Source organism: Leptosomus discolor, chromosome Z, assembly GCF_034619465.1.
Source record: "Leptosomus discolor isolate bLepDis1 chromosome Z, bLepDis1.hap2, whole genome shotgun sequence".
NCBI lineage: Eukaryota > Metazoa > Chordata > Aves > Leptosomiformes > Leptosomidae > Leptosomus > Leptosomus discolor.
Genome location: NC_141419.1, coordinates 45,217,894 through 45,237,688, shown reverse-complemented (window position 1 = coordinate 45,237,688; position 19,795 = coordinate 45,217,894).

Genomic DNA, 19,795 nt, shown 5'->3' with positions numbered 1-19,795 from the left:
GGCTTGAAAAGTTCGTGCACACATACAGATTGTATGACAAATCAGAGTCTCAGAATGCCACATAATGGCATTCTGAATTGCATGAGGAGCAGTGCAGTTCTGGAGACAGTCTCTACCTCTTGCATAAGACAGTGAAAGTTTGTTAATTAAGGTAGCATTTTCGTTTTTAACTATGTAAGAAGACAGATTGTCTTGGTGAACGTACAATATTTTTTTTTACCTGAATAGAAGATGTATTAAAAGAAAAGCCAGACCTACATGATTATAGTATAACTTCTCAAAATTGGAACTGAGAAACATTTCACTTGCGAGATACGATTTTCTGTGTTGCCTCTGCAACCGTTAGTGTTCAACAGCTAGAAGAGAGCAGGGAGTTGCAATTTGCTGACATAGTTGTAGGTGTTAGTGATACCTTGTTTTGTGGAGTCAGTAACATGTCCTGAAACTCCTGTTGCAAGGTGAAAGAACTTTATAAATGCTAATTAATTTTCAAGTTGCATGAGAAAGTGAGATGGTCTTGTTTATCTTATAAATGAGGAAACTGAGGCCGAAGGAAGGTATGTGAAGTGTGCCAAGAGCAGACATTTTTGTGTGAGCAGGAGTTTCTGTGTTGTGTGTCCATATGTGGCACCTGGCATGATTGTGCATGTACATAATATGTTTAACAGAGAACTTGATAAAATTCTAATAAAAAATAACAGATCAAAATGCTAACACCCCCCTCACACACACACCCCATGTCAGAAATTCCTATTGTTAATTTGGATTAAAGTAGAAGTAAAGCAGCTAGTTTGATTACATTTTTATCCAAGGACATACAAAATTTGAGCTCTTCTTACTGCGTTTAATATCTTGGCATATATGTACCCTACTGCTTTTAAGTAGCTTTGGCCTACTGCTGTGGTTCGTGCTTAATGATTACTGATTAAAAAAAGGGAACACACAACACAGCATAAATGGCAAAAACTTACAGCATTTCTAGAGCAGTGTCATGAACAAGTTAATACTAACCAGAATTGTAGAGAGACATGAAAGTCTGTTTGCAGGTTAAAACAGAAAGCATAGGAGAAAAATAGGCATGTCATAACTGGAAGGAAGATTTATCATGACTGAGTAACAATAAATAAAATGACTGAGTCTTAGGTCTTCTCCTGATAAAATGGATTTATTAGAAAGTGGGAAAATGTCCATGTAAACTTGGAGAATAATGGTATCATAGAACCATTGTAACTTGCAGTTGTAGTATATGTTTGAAGAAAATGCTTATTTGTCAAATCAGTGTATCTAGTGATTAGAAAGTTCCTGAGATAATGCTTGAAATAATTTAGGGAACAGGAAAAAGCAAAATTTGCAAGGCTTTTGCGCTTTTTTTTTTTTTTTAATAGCTATTCTAGCTTCCATCCTCACAAAGATGAAGTTAAAGTATTTGACCTACTTGATTCCCATTGGTCATTATTTCCATATGCAATCTTTCACTCAATAAATAGCAAGCTTTTAAAATCCTACCATGGAGGTCAGACTTTCAGGCTGGGGAAGAAGTTGGAATTTTTGTGGGCATCGCAGCAGGGATTTGGTCTGAAAGAGGAGACTGAGTGGTGGAGAGCATTGTTTGGACAAGAAAGCTGAAATGTCATCCAGGCACTCATCCTGCTGCTGTAAAAAGCAAGCAGCACTTGCAACAGGAGTTTAGACAAGTGGCTTTCGTAGATGTGTAGGGTGGCTGTGAAGGTATGTCTTGCCTTGAAGAAAGAGCTTACTCACAATAAATGCGTGGTTTTTTTTTTTTTAGTTTACAGGAGGAAGTGTATACTAAGAAACATGCACACCTTTAAAGGAAGTGGCAGGACAGTTCCTTTTCTCCAAGTGGGGTTTTGCATACTGCGACTACAGGAATGCCATACACTACCAGGGCATCTTGTCTGCAATTCTTTTTTTATCCTCTCATCCTTTACTCTGTTTATATGATTGCAAAATATAGAGGTTGTTGCTGGCTACAGGGTAATGCTACAAAACATGTAATGCCCATCTTCAGCTGTTGTACATTGGCATGATTCTATTACAGTCAATGAAGTCACAGTGAGTATGTTAATAAACATTCAAACAAAGATTAAATTTAGGGTCTCTTAGACTTGACAGATGATGTTTCTGGTTCCTGAAGATGTTTTAGATTAGAAAGTCTGTGTTCAAGCAAACTGGCCTCCCCTTGAAGCAATACAGGTGTTGTAAATAACAACATTCCTCTGGCCACTGATCAAGATACAGGAACTGATTTAATCTTGGACTTTTGTATGTCTTCGCAATTGTTTATTATTTGCTTTCAAAATACCTGTTTTTTGTCTTTCTATTAACATTTAGTTAAGAAATGACTGAATGGATTGTTTGGATTACTTGATTGTAGTTTGTAACCATGCGTTATTTCCTTTGGCTTTTTCTAAGTATAAATCAGAAGGGTGGGGGATTTTAGATTGCTGACAGGATAGAGACTCTTTGTGACACTAAAGGCAAACTGGTTAAAATGAAAGATAATGTAAAAATTTTGCTTCATGCTATCCTGGTAGATATGCTATTTCATGTGTTGATTTTCACATGCATAGAATAAAGTGCAGGCTGCTCTGAAGTTTGATAGTTTTAGTTTGCCTAAATAGCTATTTTTCTGGCTTAGTTCAGTAGTGTCCTATACCTCTTGTTCTCAGGTTCACTCATCGGTATGAGGCTTGTGGAGACGTGATTCAAAGCTAGATCTTGTTTTTGATTTTTATCTTACTGGAGCAAGTATCACAGGAAATTTCTGTCTTAAGTCTGCTTTAAACTACAGCAGTTTGCTGAAGTTCAGGTTTATCTCTGCGCTTTTACTGAGGGACGTCTCTGAGAGCGCTGGGACACTCAAATGCAGAGCCTGGCCAATGGCCATGTGTGGGATTGTTCTTGACGGGCTGGATTTACAGTGGTGGGTGCCCTGAAGAGGCAGATGTTCACTTGCAATATGAACTGATGACCATATCTAATAGTGAAAGGAATGGCAGAAAGTTAAAACAATAGAGCATTAATTAGGCTACACACTGAACAGACAAATTAAGTGGAAATATGTACCATTTGGGATCATTAGGGTTGGAACAGACCTCAATTTCTCACAGGGTCCAGGCCCTGCTCAGAGCTGGGCTAACACTATTAATTGTTAAATATTCTTTTGAGCTTTATTTCAGAAATATCCTTTCCTAGACACCCTTTCTTACTGAGTGCACATCCATAGTTACGACTGACAGCAGAACTGACTTCTGATTTCTTAGATAGTCTCTTAACCTTGCCTTTTCCCACAACTTCTTAGATTTTTAGAATAACTGAAATACTGAAATTATATATTGTTTCTCACCTGCTTTTTGTTTTTAGGGCCCTGTGATATTACAGCTTTCCTCTCAGCCTTGGACATCTTCTCCTATGACTACTCTGCCTTTTAAGTTAAGCACCCAAAGGAAAAACAGATTTCAGTAAAGCATTATTCATTTCTTTCAGCAGTTCTGCTTTACAGTGTCTTTCATCTTTCCTTTTTCCTGACCTTTCAAGAATCATTTTGAATTCAGAGAAGTATGAGTCAGACTTCTGCCCATAGTGCTTGATTTTGTGTGGACTGACTTGACAGCCTGAGGTTGCCATCACCACTTTAATTTCTCTCTATGCATAATAGGAACGATACTCTGAGTCAGTGGGGAGTTGAGCATGCTCAGTGTTTGATGCTTTGAAGATGAAGTTATATAGCTGTAATTACAGATAATAACTGACATAAGCCCTTTAACAGGCAATTTATCCTTTTGTGATTTCTTCTGTTTGTATTGTATACTTTAACTACAGTTCAGAAAGAATTGTTAAAGTGTTGTCTAGCCTGAAGAACTCATGTTGTGTTTAAACCACTTCTCTTCCTAGTTGCCCCAGACCTGTGGCCAATATATTTGCCTAATACAGTTTAGGCAAATGTCCTCCTGGCTCATCTGTTTCTTTGAAAGGTTGACAAATTTGATAATGGTTTCAGGTGTATTACTCTAGTCCTCAGCCTTGCATAAGAGATTTTTTCTACCGTTTTTCTGTTATCAGCAGACAGTTTAAAGTTGTGCAGTTCAGAGTGTAAGAACAGAAGGAAAAAACTAGTAATTTGCATTCCAGTAAATATGAGCTGTTGTAATTCATGTTGCATTTTGCAGATTTGGGAAATATTTATGCTTGTATGCTGTACAGTTTGGCCAATATTTTCTAACTTGGATGTTTAAAATTCCTTGCTGATTTTAAGTGACTCCATTTTCAGAATTACAGAATGTCTCCAGCTTTCATTGGGAAAAGCATATGCTTTTGAAATGTTTACGTATTCTTTATGGCTTTTTCTCTCTTCGTGAGAACTCATAGTTCCAAGTGGATGCAATTTAATAACCCTTGTGCTGTTTTGATTTTCTTCCCACATCGTGTGGTCTGTCTCTCTCCTGTTCTTTTTTTCTTTCTTAAAGGATAGTATTTTTTCAATAATTTAAACTTTTAAGCATGTAATCTGAAAATGTAGCTTGCTCTGAAATTTCTCTGTGCACTGTGTCTTTTGAGAAAGAAAGCTTTATGTATAGAGAGGAAAAAGAACATGAACAGGAACCTGTGGACAGGTTGGAATGGCAGGAATGTAGTGCACAGTAAAGATGTGTGTTTCTTCACACTGAAATATTATTTAAGCACATTTCAAAAGTAAAATTGTTTCATGACTCTGAGACTTCGTGGATGGCTCGTTGTGTTTCTTTGCTGGCCTCCACAACATAGTCAATTATTGGAGAGTGGGAAGAGATGTTTTAGAAATCCAGGATTGCTCAGACTTTGCTGAGATGGAGGTTAAGTGCTGTGGTCTATTACCTGGCCTTTCCATTACTAAATCGAGTATAAATAACCTAGAGTGATGCTGCTTGACTTTAGATTTGTCATTACATTTGGAAAATACCAGGTGAAAAGTTTGCTCTTGTTGTTTGAAGGCACAAATTCTTGACAAACTGGTTTTAAGTTTTGAGGATCGTTTGACTGCATAACCTGGATGCTTGTCCTTTAGTCTTTCTGTATGTTTTAAATATGGTGCTTTAGCTGGTGGTCAGGTTATTTCTGATTTATGCCTGGTTTTTGCTGGACTGATGTCTTTGTTACATAAACTGGAAAAGCTAAAGAGGTTGGTTTTGAGGTGATTCTGTTCTGCCCCGTGCTGTGTGTGTTGCTGGAGAAACTGCACGTGAATGGCACCTCTGTGGTAGTAGGTGGCCCCACACCGACACCAGCAAACTGTCATGTGAAGAGAGAATTGCCCTCTTCCTTGAAAAGGTGGTGGTGATGTCTGGCTCCCGTGTGGTGTGGGTGTGGGTGGTGCACACAGCCCTATGGCTAACTGTGCCTGCTTGGCCCATGCCTGTACGGGTGGCTAATTCCCCTGGCAGGGGAAGCGAGCCACCGTGGGTCCAGATAGCCTGTGATGCACTGGTTTCTGCTGCCTCAAGGATTTCACCAACCTCTCGGCCTGGTTGTCCTAGTAGATGCATTCTTAGCCCCCCCTTCCCTCATCTTCAGGTCCGTGTTTCAATATCGTGACACAAACTCTTTAATTTTGTACTTGCAAACCTTGCTCCTCTCCTCTCAGAGGAGGAGCTGGCTGTTTGCGGTAAGACATCCACCATCCCCTTCTCAGATATGCTTATATTCATGAGCTAAATTCTTAAGTGTAGCTTAATATTTTCTTCCCTCATAACAATTCTTCATGCTGTACATGTTTCAGATTTAGATGGGAAGATGTGTTTCCTTGTCCCACCGCTGTCCCTGTGATTACAAATAGGTGATCTTAAGGCAGAAGTCAATGTATATGTAGGGTCTCCATTTTGCTTAGCGGAATTGGTCAGTCTGGTGACATTTTGATGTAGACCCGTCTACTTCCCTCCCCCCTCCTCCAGCAGGCTGGTTTCTGTCATCAAAAGCATCAAACTTTTAAGTTTGCCAGACTAGTGCTCCTGTCTCCTTAATCAGCTTGTGCAAGATAAAGGCTTGGCTTCCAGTTCTGCTTCTGTGAAGTTAGTTTATCCCAAAGCACAGCTCTGTAGATGCCAGAAACTACACCTGAGCATGGGCCATTCCTGTAAATTTTACTGGGACTGAGTACAAATTATTTTTCCATTTGAATAAGTAAGTATTTTACTTTACTTTTTGTGTAAGTCATGAGTTTTTGGCATCTTAGTAATATTAAAAAGGCCTCACCATACATGCTTTCACATAAATCTGTCCTGTTATTTTATGAATCCTGGTTTATGTGCAGTCTCTAGCAGCTACCATGCTTTTATCCAAAAGCAAAAAAATCCCTATATAGCTAATGGAGTTTTTAAAATGCTATTTGTACTACAGATTATTTCCTACCATTTTCTGCTGTACTGAGGGTGATAATTTCAGCTTGGTTGGGAAAAAATTCCTAGTAAATCTTTCCCAAAAGAGGTTTTTAAGTTAATTCATCCTTATAGATTTCAACAATGAGTCCTTCTTTAAGAATAGGAGTGGGGTTTTTTGTTTTGTTTTGTTTTGTTTTTTCTGTTTTTAATTTTGAAAAGTGAGCTAGGATCTTGCTCTTTTCTCTCTTTTTTTCTTCTGATGATTTACTTCTGCTTTTCAGAACAATGGCTTGATTGACTTTTATTCCATATATGTGACCTCTGTGGAGAATCTAAGAGATTCTTTTCCACTAATTATAGTAGTATTTTGTTTCTCTCAAGTGTCTAGTAAATGTTTAATTTGAAATATACTGGCACAATGTGCCTCTGTAAAATGGCATTTTGGGAGAATCTCTGTTCCAAAAGGCTTTATAGCCTCACCTTAAGTTAAATTTGACATCTCAGTTTCTATAAGTAAAAATGGACCATAGCCTAGTTAAGGTTATCTGAATTTTCAGCAGTGTCAGTTACTTTGATGCCTTTTTCTTTTGCATTGATGTCTTCGTTGATGACCTCCTTCACATTGCAGACAGATGCATTTCAGGACATTCCTGCTCATTTTCGTCTCCCGATGTGCATCCCAGGGTGTTGTGGTTCCATGTCAGGGTGAGACTGGGTATGCACTGGTCCTACATTTTTTCCTTTTGGTAAGATACTTAGGCTCTGGGGTAGGGAAGAAATGATGTACATCAGGGTCTGTGCTCTGGAGACTCAGGGTGCTCACAGCCACAAAGTGTTCTGCAGAGCATTCATTCCCCATGATGCAGAGGAGAGGTCACACCTCCCTGCTGTCAATCAGCTTTCTTACAGGAGTTGGGGCATTTATGAGCCACATAAACATTTTAGGATCTGGCTAAAAAAAAAGGACTGGTTAAATTAAAGACATATAGGATGTCCATGTTTGACTGTGGCACTATGTTTACCATGGTATATGTGGATAGAGCTCTTGTAGCAGTGGGTCATCTTCAAGGTTGGGAAGGAGAGAGAAGTAAGTGAGCAAAGGAATTCTCAATATTGTAACCTGATTTAGAATCAGCTGTTTTTCTTGGTCCATGAAAGTCTGTTAGAAGAATCTTCATTGACCATTTATTTATGCTCCATCTTCCACCACCTTCCCCCATCTGAATTACTATGAAGGGCTCAACACTTAAAAGTTATTTACCAACAGAGTTACTGTGAGGATTTATTACCTCGATAATCTAATGAACTCCCAGTTGCAATTTGTAATTTCAGTGAAGTACATTACATACCAATAGGTCAAGTTACCCACAACCTTAAAGTGGAGCATTTTGAAAAGACTTTCTTCATGAATTCTGAAGAATTTGGTTTGCTGGGGAAGGCAGTACTCTACTGAAAATAAAAGTATGTCCCTGTCATTTTTCTGTGGTAAAGCACTGATTCTGCTCTCCAGAGGCTGTTGGGCCCTCCTGTTAGTAGTGCAGGAGATGGAAGAGTGTCCTTCTCTCTTGTTTGACAGGCCATCATTTGAGGCTGGAAGTTTGCCAACTAATGACCTAGTGTATGCACTTTCTAATTTGAGGGAAGTGTTATTGAGAAGGTGGTGGCCTGACAACTCTGGCGTTTCCTGGGGTTCTCAGATTACTGTGACTCCATCTGATTGGTTTCAGGCTGAGTTTTACTTGGGTTGAACTAGTTGTATTGCTTTATCTGCTAAGAGATCACTTGTGATCTGGAGGCTGATTTTTTTTCTTTCTTTAATTGTTACTGATGAGTTACTAGTATTGTTGTTGGAATTTTGGGAACAGGGGAGTGTTTAGGTGTAGATCAGACAGCTCAGTATCTTATCTTCTAAAGAAAGCCTCAAAGGAAAACTTTTAGCAGTTCTTGCCTTCTGGGATCTCAGCTACCAGAATTTTATCAGACTTTTCTTTTTACTGTTGCCATTAATATTATTTCGGTTTGAGCAGTACATATACTGAGCTAGATGCCTTTGAAGCATGAGGTTCCTCCATTTCTTGGTTAGAACCTTGTTGATGAGGTTAATGAGGCAGCACACATGCTGATACGATCATAAGGAAATGAAATGGATTAGTGTTTCTCTGAGATTAGGTCTAAATGAAGCCTGTTTTTTTCCTGAGGATCACTTGGAAATGGAAAAAGAGAATGTAGGTGGTCATTTGTCAAGTAAACTTAATGCATGGATGTGTCATGGACTCCTCTTGGATCTTCTGAAAGTCTACCTAAACCTAAACGTGATGATCATCACCTTGCTTTCAAAACCTTCACACTTGAAGCTGAGCACCTCAGGGGTTGCCCCTACAGGTAGTGTACTGCGATGCAGTTGTGTACTGCTTTGAGTACTCCGAGTATCTGACTGCAGTGACTATGCCCAACTAGGAGCGAAAACTCTTGGCCAGAGGGTTTGTGTGGCATCAACCATGTGAGGATTTCCTGTCTTAGTAGAAAACAGTGAAGTAAGTGGTAACAGGTGGCCCATGGGAGCTGTTTGAAATGCATATTCTGCCTTCACCATTCTGTGATAGAAGTATAATTAGGCATAGGGTCAAAACATAGAAAAGTTGACATGTTTGTTGACATGTGTTCGTTATGTGTGAGTTTGTGTGATGGGCTGCTGACAGTTTGTGAGCTTGATAGCCATTTCTGTTTTCAAACACAGCCCAATATAATTTGCTGACATTTTAACGATAAATTTAACACTTCATATTCCACAATGTTTTTTTTAAAAAACCTGTTCTCCACAGTGTTACTGGCAGTGTTGGAAAATAATAGTGCAGTATGAGTCTATTTTCCCCCTTAAGAGGAAAGGAAGTCTTGAACAGTGCAAAATCTTTCAGGCAGTCCTTGAACCATTCTAGCTAGAATGACTGGCGTTGTCATTAATTTATCAGGTGCATATGCATTTAGGGACAGTATGAGCTTGTTTCAGTCTTTTTATCTCAGTTGTGGCTACAAAACCAGAACAAAGCTTGCTGTCACAATATGGAAGCAAAGTTTTATCTTCAACACAGGTATTTAGAGTCAGTGATGATTCACACTGACTGCCAGAGGCCAGACTGTCCTCCTGGGATTTAAATATGTTACAGGGAAGACCTGCTTAGGTGCATAACCTGCTTGTTGCATTACTGATCATAGTACAAAAGGTGTTTAACAGAACAGCAAAACTTATTTTGTTACTTAAGGTAGGTAGCTTTTCTGTGGTTTTATCCATGATAACAATCTACTATATTGTAAACTTAAGTTTCTTTTATGTTTTACATTTTGATGCACTAAATTAAGTTTTCTTGTTCTGCTTTGATTTATTCAGAATTTTAGTAAGTTTGATGTAGTTCAGAGCAAATACAATGGAGCTATTATTCTTGCCTTTATTGACATTTGCTTTCATATAAACCCTGTAGCAAAAGTTAATATAAATTGGCACAAGAAAATTGTATATCTAAGTAAGTCCTTTGACTGGTCCTGTTGATTATGGTCAAACATCAGGCTTGGTATTTTGGTAATTTATCTGAAGAAGAGCCATAAGGTTTCTCTTTAACCTGAGTTAAATAAAAGTTATCTGACAGCGAAGCAAACAAAGTATTAAAGATTTTCCTAAAGAAAAGAATTGAAGTGTGCCTTGATCTGTTTATATAATCGAATGAAAAAAATTAATCCTTTTTTTCTTAGGTTCCCAAGTATTTACAACTGTTTAACGATATTGATGATAAGATTGATTTTATTGACTTATCAAGGCAAAAGGCACTTATCATTCTTTTAATTATCTTAACGAGAACCCATAATGTGTCAGTTGCTGGTGGAAAGGCTGTGATCAAAACAGATTTCCGTTAGGCACCAGCCCAAAGTTTCGCTTGCCAAATATCGAAGCTACTTTATCTTGGAAAATGTTAAAAGTAATGCTGCCCTTATAAAGAATGGTGAGCCCTGTCTTCTATTCTTGTGCAAATCTTATTTGGTTAAAAAACAGGCTCGAGGCAATGAATGTGTCCTAGTCTGACCAGGCTGTCTGACGTGCTGACTCAACATTGCTTTGTTTGTTCAGCTAGCTACTGTGTCTAATGTGCAAATGAAGTACCAACTTTACAAGACGTGTGTGGCTGCCAGCCTGTCTCAAGGAGGAAGAGGTCCTAGGGAAAGGGTACGTGCAGCTCAAAACCAGGAGTTCCTCGTTTGAGTCCCTGTTGCCTGGAGGGGGTTTCTGCCTCATGTATCAACAGCTTGTGGTGTCAGTTTTACCTGTCTGTTTGTTGCATTATTCGTGAAATGTGCATGTTCCTGTGGCTAACGCACATTATCTTTTGCTGCAGCCTTGAGCATGTTCATAACGTGCTTTAAGGATTCGAGGCTCTGCAGCCTTGGGAAAAAATTTAGTTTTCTCTTGTGATTCATGTATTTTTTGTTGGAAATGCACAACTCAAAATGCAGTTGTATAAGAGACATCTAATTTATTGATTTCTACAAATTAAGGGAATTATTACATTTCTTCCCCCAGCTCTGCATCACAGGAGGAAAGTGTTGTATAAGTGTTAGCATGAATAGACTCTTTGATGCTACTCTTTTTGTAAACACAAAACTGCTTCATGAGCATCACTCCACAGACAGATTAAGATCTTATGAATATTTCAAATAAATTTTTTTTTAATTATTGTTATGCAGAAATAGAATTATGGATGCGTTATTTGTAAAAGTTAGAACTCCTGTGTAAATTTGATGCCCTGTTATAAAGACTATCTGATGTAGAGAAAGAAAGTATTAATAACACATTTTGTATTCACGTCTGGGAGTGTCCATTGCATTTTACAATACTGTGTAAAACTCTTCAGTCCCAAGCAACCCTGCAACCAGTCCTTTTCTTCTTGAGCTGCTAGCGTGTGACTTGCTGAAGGTGTGGGTTGTTGTGTGCTCCCAACTGGAGTGCTTTTGTGGAATAATGCCCAGGATCACGTTGTATTCTGTTCCTATACAAGTTCATAAAGAAGTGATAAACTTAATTCCTTTGTGGTTCTTTGGTTAGTTGTTTTGTTTGTTTGTTTGTTTCCCCTGCTGCTCCTACCACCGAGGCAGTTATCTCAGGCTGTTCTGACTTTGATCAGATATTTTCAAAATCTCTTCCTTAGAGTCTTCCTCTGATTCTTCTAGCTACCGTGATGTTTATTTACCAACATGACCGTGTCTAAACTGAATATGCGATTGTAAAATATGATTAAATTAGAATTAGTGGGTGCTGTCTCTCCTGCAGTGGAACAGCTTCCCAGAAAGAGGAGATGGCTGAAGGAGACATTTCTGCCACTTATGAGAACTCTGTATACAAAACAGATGTATACTCAGTATTCTCCTCAAGAAAAAAGAGCTGTAACATGAAGTTAAAGTTTCATCTTTAGCATTTCAGCATGGTGGATGAAAAAGCTGAAAAATTGCACATAAATTAGTATGTTGCTAAGGCTACTGGCACTTCATCTAAAGTAAGAGGCAGAGTAGCTCTTTAATGGATTTTGGATCACACCCATTGGCCTAGAAAAGCCATATATAGTTTTAAGTATTCCTGTTCTCTGAAATGGGGATTATTTTTTCTTCTTCAGTGGCAGAAGCCTTGCTCTCTGAAGGGATGTGCCCTGCACATTATTATTAACATTATTAGAAAAATACATGAGTATCTTTTGCTTTGCCAGTGGTGTGGTACTGAAAAATTGTCTCTCTGTTCTCTACCATCATACTGATGGAGTTGGACCGAGTTTCCAAATGGTGACAGTTGTAGAAGAAATAATACTTAGACTTGATGTTTTAGAATCACAGAATCATAGACTGGTTTGGGTTGGAAGGGACCTTAAAGATCACCAAGTTCCAACCCCCCTGCCATGGACAGGGACACCTTTCACTACACCAAGTTGCTCCAAGCCCCATCCAACCCGGCCTTGAACACTGCCAGGGAGGGGGCAGCCACAGTTTCGCTGGGCAACCTGTGCCAGTGTCTCACCACCTTCACGGTGAAGAATTTCTTCCTGATATCTAATGTAGATCTCCACTCCTTCAATTTTTAAGAATTTTTGTTAAATACCATATAAGAGTTGATAAACCTGAAGAGTCGTTGATCCTGGAATAAATCAGGTTTAGGTCTTTTGAAAAACAATGAAGATTTCAGTAACAGGCTATGGCAATTGATTAGGCAGTCTAAAGCTTAGTTTTGTATCTCTTTTGCCCAAAATTCAGATTGAATGAGAGCAGTATTGAATGAGACCAGAATTCTGCTTATGCATCAATTATTCAACCTCTAACGCTTACAGAAGCGTGGAGTCTTGCTTTGTAGCAGAAAGTATGTTTTGAAATGAAATATGTTACCCAAAGGAAAAGAGAGGTTATGGAGAGAAATGATGTGTAGTAGAGCACGACTGTGTTTGCTGGGACTGGGCCAAGTAAAAAGTAGATGCATGTCAGGACTGATTAAAGAATTCCATATTGTAAGAGTATAGTATTTTAGAATGATAATGGAAGGATGGAAAAATAGTGAAAAGAATGCAGGTTTGGACAGAGCATTGTTTTTTTTTTTAATCAATTCTAAGTCTAAAGAAAAATAGCATTGCAGAGGGATTAAAATAACATCTTTTATAAAAGAGATATGCTTTCAAGCTAGTATAATTTAAATTCAAACTATCTTAAAATAATATGGTGTAGTATTTCTTTGCCTCTTACATGGAAATAACATGGTAGTAGAGATGATGGGGATGGGTGGGGGAAATCGGGAGTATTTGAAAGTGTTAAATTTTTTGTAATTATAGTTTCTCAGTAATCACAGATTTCAATATATCTGTATATAAAATGAAACCAGCTGTCAGAAAGAAACCTCTCTTAAATAGAGTAGCATTATTCAAAGCATACTTTTCATAGGAAAATTAGGACAACTAGCACTGACCTGTGATTACAGTAGGAGTGTTACCTCTGATTTGACATCTGCATTAAATTCCTTAACCATCCTGGAGATTGTCTTCCAAAAAAATGTCCTTCTTTTAAAATTCGTTCCTTAAATACAAGTGACAGCTAACTTAAGAAAAAAAACCAACAAAACAAAACTCAAAAAATTAAAGCTTTTTTATTCATGACAAGAAAGGCCACATTTGGTGGCAGTCATTCAGAAGGGTTGCAGCAAAACTCTACCTTAATTCCAGAATCAGATCTTTAAGTCTCTACAGGTCTTTTTTGCCAAATAGTGAAGCACAGTTGAAAGTCATAGGAAAAGCATGTATTTCTGAGCAAATAAGAATACTATGGAAAACAGAAGAACAACCACAACAGCACAAGATCAGTACCTCTTAAATGCATTTTGAATGTTCTGTTGGTGGCTAAGATAGCCAACGTACGCAGATCTGTCAAGTTTGTGCTTTCCAAAGTTAGTCATGTGTTCGTGTCAGCTTATCTAATTTTTCCTTCTATTTTTGTGTACTTTGAAGACTGCTCTGTGTTTGTGCCTCTGTGGCAAAACAGCTTCTTGGATTCACTAATTTGCTGCATACTGTTTTCTCCTTCCAAAAGTTGCTCAGTGAATCCAGTGTCCAAATGGTGCCTTCTGCTCACAATCACTTGGAAAAAAAAGTTTTCCAAATACAACCCATTTATATTGCCTCTCCCTGCAAGTTTGCAGGTTTCAGAAGGAAATGGTGCCTGTAAAGCGAAGGATAAGCAGGATTTTACTTCCCTAGCTGTAAAAATCCACGTTTATTAATTTTATGAGGGAGGGAATTTCTGACATACTGCAGGATCACAGTGTCAGTCGTTTGGAGCTCTGCACCCACGTTACCACGTTGAGAGAAGGTGCTGTCAGTTTCAGAAGCTGTTGCTGACATCTGTGTGCCAGGCACAGTTACTGCTCACTGGTGCTGTATGGCCAAAGGATTTTGTTCTCTTTTCACGTGTAGTGATTACGGCATTTCCAAGAGTGGCAACTGCTGTTGGAGGAGAACTGCTAGCACATTATCCCTGCAAATACCTTTAGACTCCTCAGACATCTTTTTCAGATTCTTGGTCAAGTGATGCCACTGAAATACTGAGTTTTTCTGTGAGTCGCTTATTTAATGGACTGAACAAACAAGGCAGACGGTCATGCTGTAGTCCTGTTGCTACAGTTTACGGGTTACAGGAAGAGAGTTACAGGGCCAGCCAAAAGGTATGCTTTGTGAGGCTGCTCGGTGCTGGACCTGGAGAAGGCCAGCTCGGGGCTCTGCTGCTGCTCAGGTCAATGGCTGAGCTCCCTGTTCAGGTCTGCTGAGAAATGGGTCAGATCTCTGTTTGCATGGAGGGCTCAAAGTCTCCCTCTGTCTGAAGCCTGCAGCAATCAGTGTTAAAGGAGGTTTCTTCAAAACCTGCTTTAATCCAAATACTAGAGGGAGCAGGGCGATGGGAAGACAGACAATTCCAGGAGCAGTTGTGCTTTATTTCACTAACAAGCTTTTGCATAAAATTAAAAGCAAGCCTGCAGGGTCTGCAACTGTTAGCGTTATTTCTATACCCACTTGAATGTCATAGTCCATATTTCTCCAGTAAACAATTTCACATCTCATTTTTAAATTAGCTTGTCTACTTTTGTGCGTTTGGCAGCCTTCAATGAAATTTCCATCATACACTTAATGTCCTGCATTCTGCTTTGAAATGTTCCTTTGGCAGGATTTTAAATACAACAGGAAATGGAGTTAGAAGGAGCATTCCTGGAAAGCTCTATTACAGTTTGCAGGCAATTTCAGAAAGTTAACTGGGTCTGGGAAAAAGGATTTATAAACCTGCAGCTTGCATGCAATTACTGGTACCAACTGAAAAGTGAGAACAACTCAGTATTCTTGGGATATAGGAGGTGAAGTCTGATCTGGAAATAAGTATTTGTAATGTTGTGGTTTTGTTCTAAGTGCTGGCTTAGGTGGAGGTAAAAACGTACTTGTGATCTTCCATGTGTGCAGTTAAAAGATATTGAAAACATTTCTTTGAACTGAGATCCTGTGAACTCACAAAAATCATGATGTATTAAGAACTTGTATAAAATAAAACTACTGACCTGATTTTGAAGATATTTTAGGAAAACAATGTGTGTTGTTTTTTCACACGTTCTTTCCTTGCACAAAATTTTATTTTCGGTGATGTGAGACTAGTTAGATACGATGGTTTTAAGTACTTGGCAAAAATTGCTTGTTTTCATGATGTTCTAAGTTATTTTTTTTTTAAGTAGAAATTTTGTCATTGTAAAAGACATTGTGAAATCTTCAATAAGATTTTGCGCAGAGGGAGTATTTGTAGTTTTGGAATATTTTTATTTTCCTTCATTTTGCAGATTCTGGTTTTCAAAATACCAAACTGTTTTCTTCTAACCATGTGTACCTACCACATTTTTCCGTGTACACGTGGGAGATTATAAGCCCACATTTACCTCACAGTGTTCACACTTAGGAAGACAGGCCAAATATATTGCAGTATGTAATAAAATACATACTAATCATATTGACCAGATCATAAAAAATTTGATTGGACAATCAAAAAAAGATAAATTTAAATATCTGTAAATGGCAGATTTTGCAGTACTTCCAGGGAAAAGAAAATACACAGACCACTGAAAAAAACAAACAAAAAGGCATCACATGAGTATGGTAGAAAAATACAATGTCATTCAAAAAAAGAAAAGTTAAACTCACTTAGTGGTGCACCTACACACAGAGAAGCTCAAAATATTAATAAAGGTTCTAGCACTAGCCTTGACTTTGAATATGCATATAATCATACTGACTTTCTATGTCAGTCTGACAGCTGAAGTTGGGAAGCCAAGCAGAAGCAGCACAGATGAAATCAAGGAAACGATAAATTAGGAACAGTTGCATCAAGTTAGTTGAAGGAACAATGAGGCTTTTGTGATTCTATCACTTTTAAGTAACCCCTTGAACGTGTCTTTAAAGGAATGCTTTATACTGAACTTTTCTCTTGAATTTTTTATTTTGTTCACCTGATGTACATTCTGTTTAAGCCTGCTGAATTTATGGGGTCTGTTTCATAACAGAGGATGAAACTTGGAGTATATTCATGCGTGAAGATAAGTATGTGGTGCTTTTCTTACTAAAGAATCATAAATTTGCACCCCTATATGAATTAATGACTTTTCAAAAGTAACACTAGATCAGACCAGTTTGCTTCCAGTTCTTGCATTGAAGTGTCTATTTCTTTCGTTCACCACCCCCTCCTCCCCCTTTTTTATATGAAAATTTCTTTCTGAATAAACTATAAATACCAAAATCTTGTTTATCTGATCTGATTGCCATAGAGTTGATCATTCCTGCATCTAATGAGAATCATGTAACAGGTTTTTTTGTTTGCAGTGTGTGGTTTGTGAGTGTGGGCTTTTTTGGTTTTGTTTTTAATTTTTTTTATTTGTTTGTTTGTTTATTTCCCTCAGAAGAGCAGCTCGGTCTTGAAGAGCTAAGAACTCTAAAGAGCTGGAACATACAGCATATATTTCAAACCAAATTTCTTTATGTGCAGTTTGAGTTGCAGTTGTGAAAAGCTGAGTGGGTTAAGTTTGATCAGGAATTACCCTTATGTGTCTGAAGGTACAGAAAACATTTTTGGCGGCTGGTTGTCATGGATGGTGACCTCCTCTTTCCCGTCAGCCTCATCACTTTCTATTCCATGAGTGTGGGTGGTTCTGTTGGATGTTGGTTTCCTAGCAAAACTGTAAACACTACTTCTTGCTGCAGGTTTTGTGGGAGAAACTCCCTATCCATCTGGGTGAGCGGGAGGTGGTATAGCTCCCCATGTCTATCTAGCTCATATAAGGTATTGATGAGATTGCACAGAAAAAGCCACTGCTGCCAGCCTGTATCTTTTGGGTGTTTCTCCTTAGATAGTAACTTGAGCTCTAATTTCGCACTTTTTTGCAGCTGTAATAAACTATGGGAAGTTGAGTTGGTTCATGGTAGTTTTACTGCTGGGGGGGGGGTTGTAGACAGAAGTTGTAAACTCACTCAAGATTCTTAATACTGTATTATCCTCGTTGTGAATTTGGAATGAAAACATTGCATTTGTTTTCTGGAATGCTATATTTGCAACCATAGGGGTGTCATTTTGAAAGCAGAAAATGAAGGGAGAAGGAACAGACAATGCACTTTAAAATGAAGGCATGTAACTTTAAGAAAAAAACCAACACATTTTCCAGACTTGGATGGGCTGTTAGTAAGCCTTCATTTTTTAACTGATGTAAAGAACTTCCAGGACAGAAGATATATGTGATTCACTGTTTTAAGAAAGTGAGGCCTGTTTTTCTGTTTCGGTTGCTTTTTTGAATGATGGGTTTATGTTTTCCATTATTGCACTAGAAGTGACTTTTTTGGTTCAGTCACAGATTTCTGAGTGTGTTCCTCACTGACAACTACCAAGACTTCTTTCTTCTGCCAAATGGATTGTTAAGACAGTAAAAAAAAAAAAAAAAAAAAGCTTTGCTTGGTTCTAATCCAATAATTTCTCAACAAGCAAGGGTAGTACCAGATTTAAATGTTATTGAAATCTTTATTATATCTTCTCCAATTAAGCAAGGAATTGAAAAGACGGCAGACAGGAATTTATATTAAGAAATAACTAAACAGTCTGTTAATATTGGACTGTTCTTAGCTGACCTTTCAGAAACAGTTACAGTAATATGTATGAAGAAGGCTGGGATAATTAAAAGCCTTAGGGATGTCCAAGAGCATTTCCTTCCTAACTATTCTTGAGAAGGAATCCTCAGTAACTATTGGTTCGTACTTGCCAGTTTTAGCCATTGCTCTCTTTTGCTGTAAATCCAGTATTTCATCTGTCTTTTGTAAACAACACTTCTTATGTACCTGGCTCTGGTGCAGTGATGTTTCAGGTACAAACACCCAGTATCTGATAAATCTGATTACTGTTAAGTCTCAAAAAGTGTCTGAATAAACTTGTTGGCTGTTACACCACTGGCTTACCTGTCTATCAGGTGTCTAGCCTTTAAGCAATATTGAGAGGTAAGGTAAGGCGGTGAAGAAGTAGAAAACCTGTTCACACTCACTTTGCGGTTCTTGTTCTTTCTGCAGTGTTTCTTGCTAAATGTTTTCTACAGCATTCCCATAAAAGGCATAATCATATTATATGAATGCAATAGCTTCTGCTCCATGGGTGGTGGTAAGAGAGCGTGGAGTCTGAGTTTTCCATGTCTCTGCTGTGTTCGTCTGCTAATACTTTTTTAGCTTAATGAGTTATTAAAGATTCTTCACTGGCATCTCCTTCTCACTTCTAACTTTGCACTTTTGGAGACTGTGTAATATCACTTTTATGTTAAGTAACCAACATTTTTTTTTCCCTACTGACAGACTCTGAAATTAAAGAAAGATTAAAGAGCAGGAGTTATTTGTAAATGTTGCTTTGTGTCTTGGATTGAGCATGTCCTGAATACAGTGTGTTCTGTCACATAATAAAACAAAGAAAAAGACCCAAGGAATCCTGTGCTCAGCAGTAAAAGTAATTATGTGATCTTCAGCCCATTATTTGGAAAATCAAGTGTTGGAACAACCACTAATATTTCTTTTGTCTATCAGATTTTAGTTAACCTGTTATGCTTGTGATTCAACCGTGCAAATTCCCTGAATGGAGGTGTAGAAACCAGTTTTGTTTCAAACTGTGATGTCTAGCCCTGCACCTTGAAAAATACTAGTTGATAAAGCATTGTCACACAAAGTCATCCTAAAAAATATGTAAAGTTCTTCACTTGGCTTAGTTTGGACTTCTAAAAACAGCTGTGGCTATATATAAATGGATAAAATACTCTGAGATGCATTGGTCTGAAAGGATTTTTATAAATTTAATAGTGCTCACAAATTCTTGGAAATTAGAAATGAAATTTGCAAGAGATATGCTTGCTTAGAATTTTGTATTCTCATTATGCAGTGTAATTTCTGGAGCTAAAGATGTGTTTCAGTTAAGAGTGTACAGGATTGTAAAAAGATTTTAGGTAGTAAAGTTATGAAGTTTTTTTCATTCCTAACATTACATGTTCTGGAAAATTGTATTTCCGTTAACATGATCTCGGAATAGTCTTGCTTTTGTGTCAAATTTCCTCAGCAGTAATTAGGATTTTTATTTTCAAATTTGTCACCTGCAATCTTAGCATATTTTTCAAGGGCTTTTTTGATGGTTTTTGCAGCAGAGTCATGTTAGCCCACCTTTCCAGGTGGCCATTGTAATTTTCCTCTGCCTCAGCTTGAGTTACCTATAAATGTAAAATAAATTGCAAATCAGAAGCATGGCTTGTATACTGGATTTGGCATAATCCAGGTGGTGTAGTCACTGGGGGACAAGAAATAATCTCTTTAATG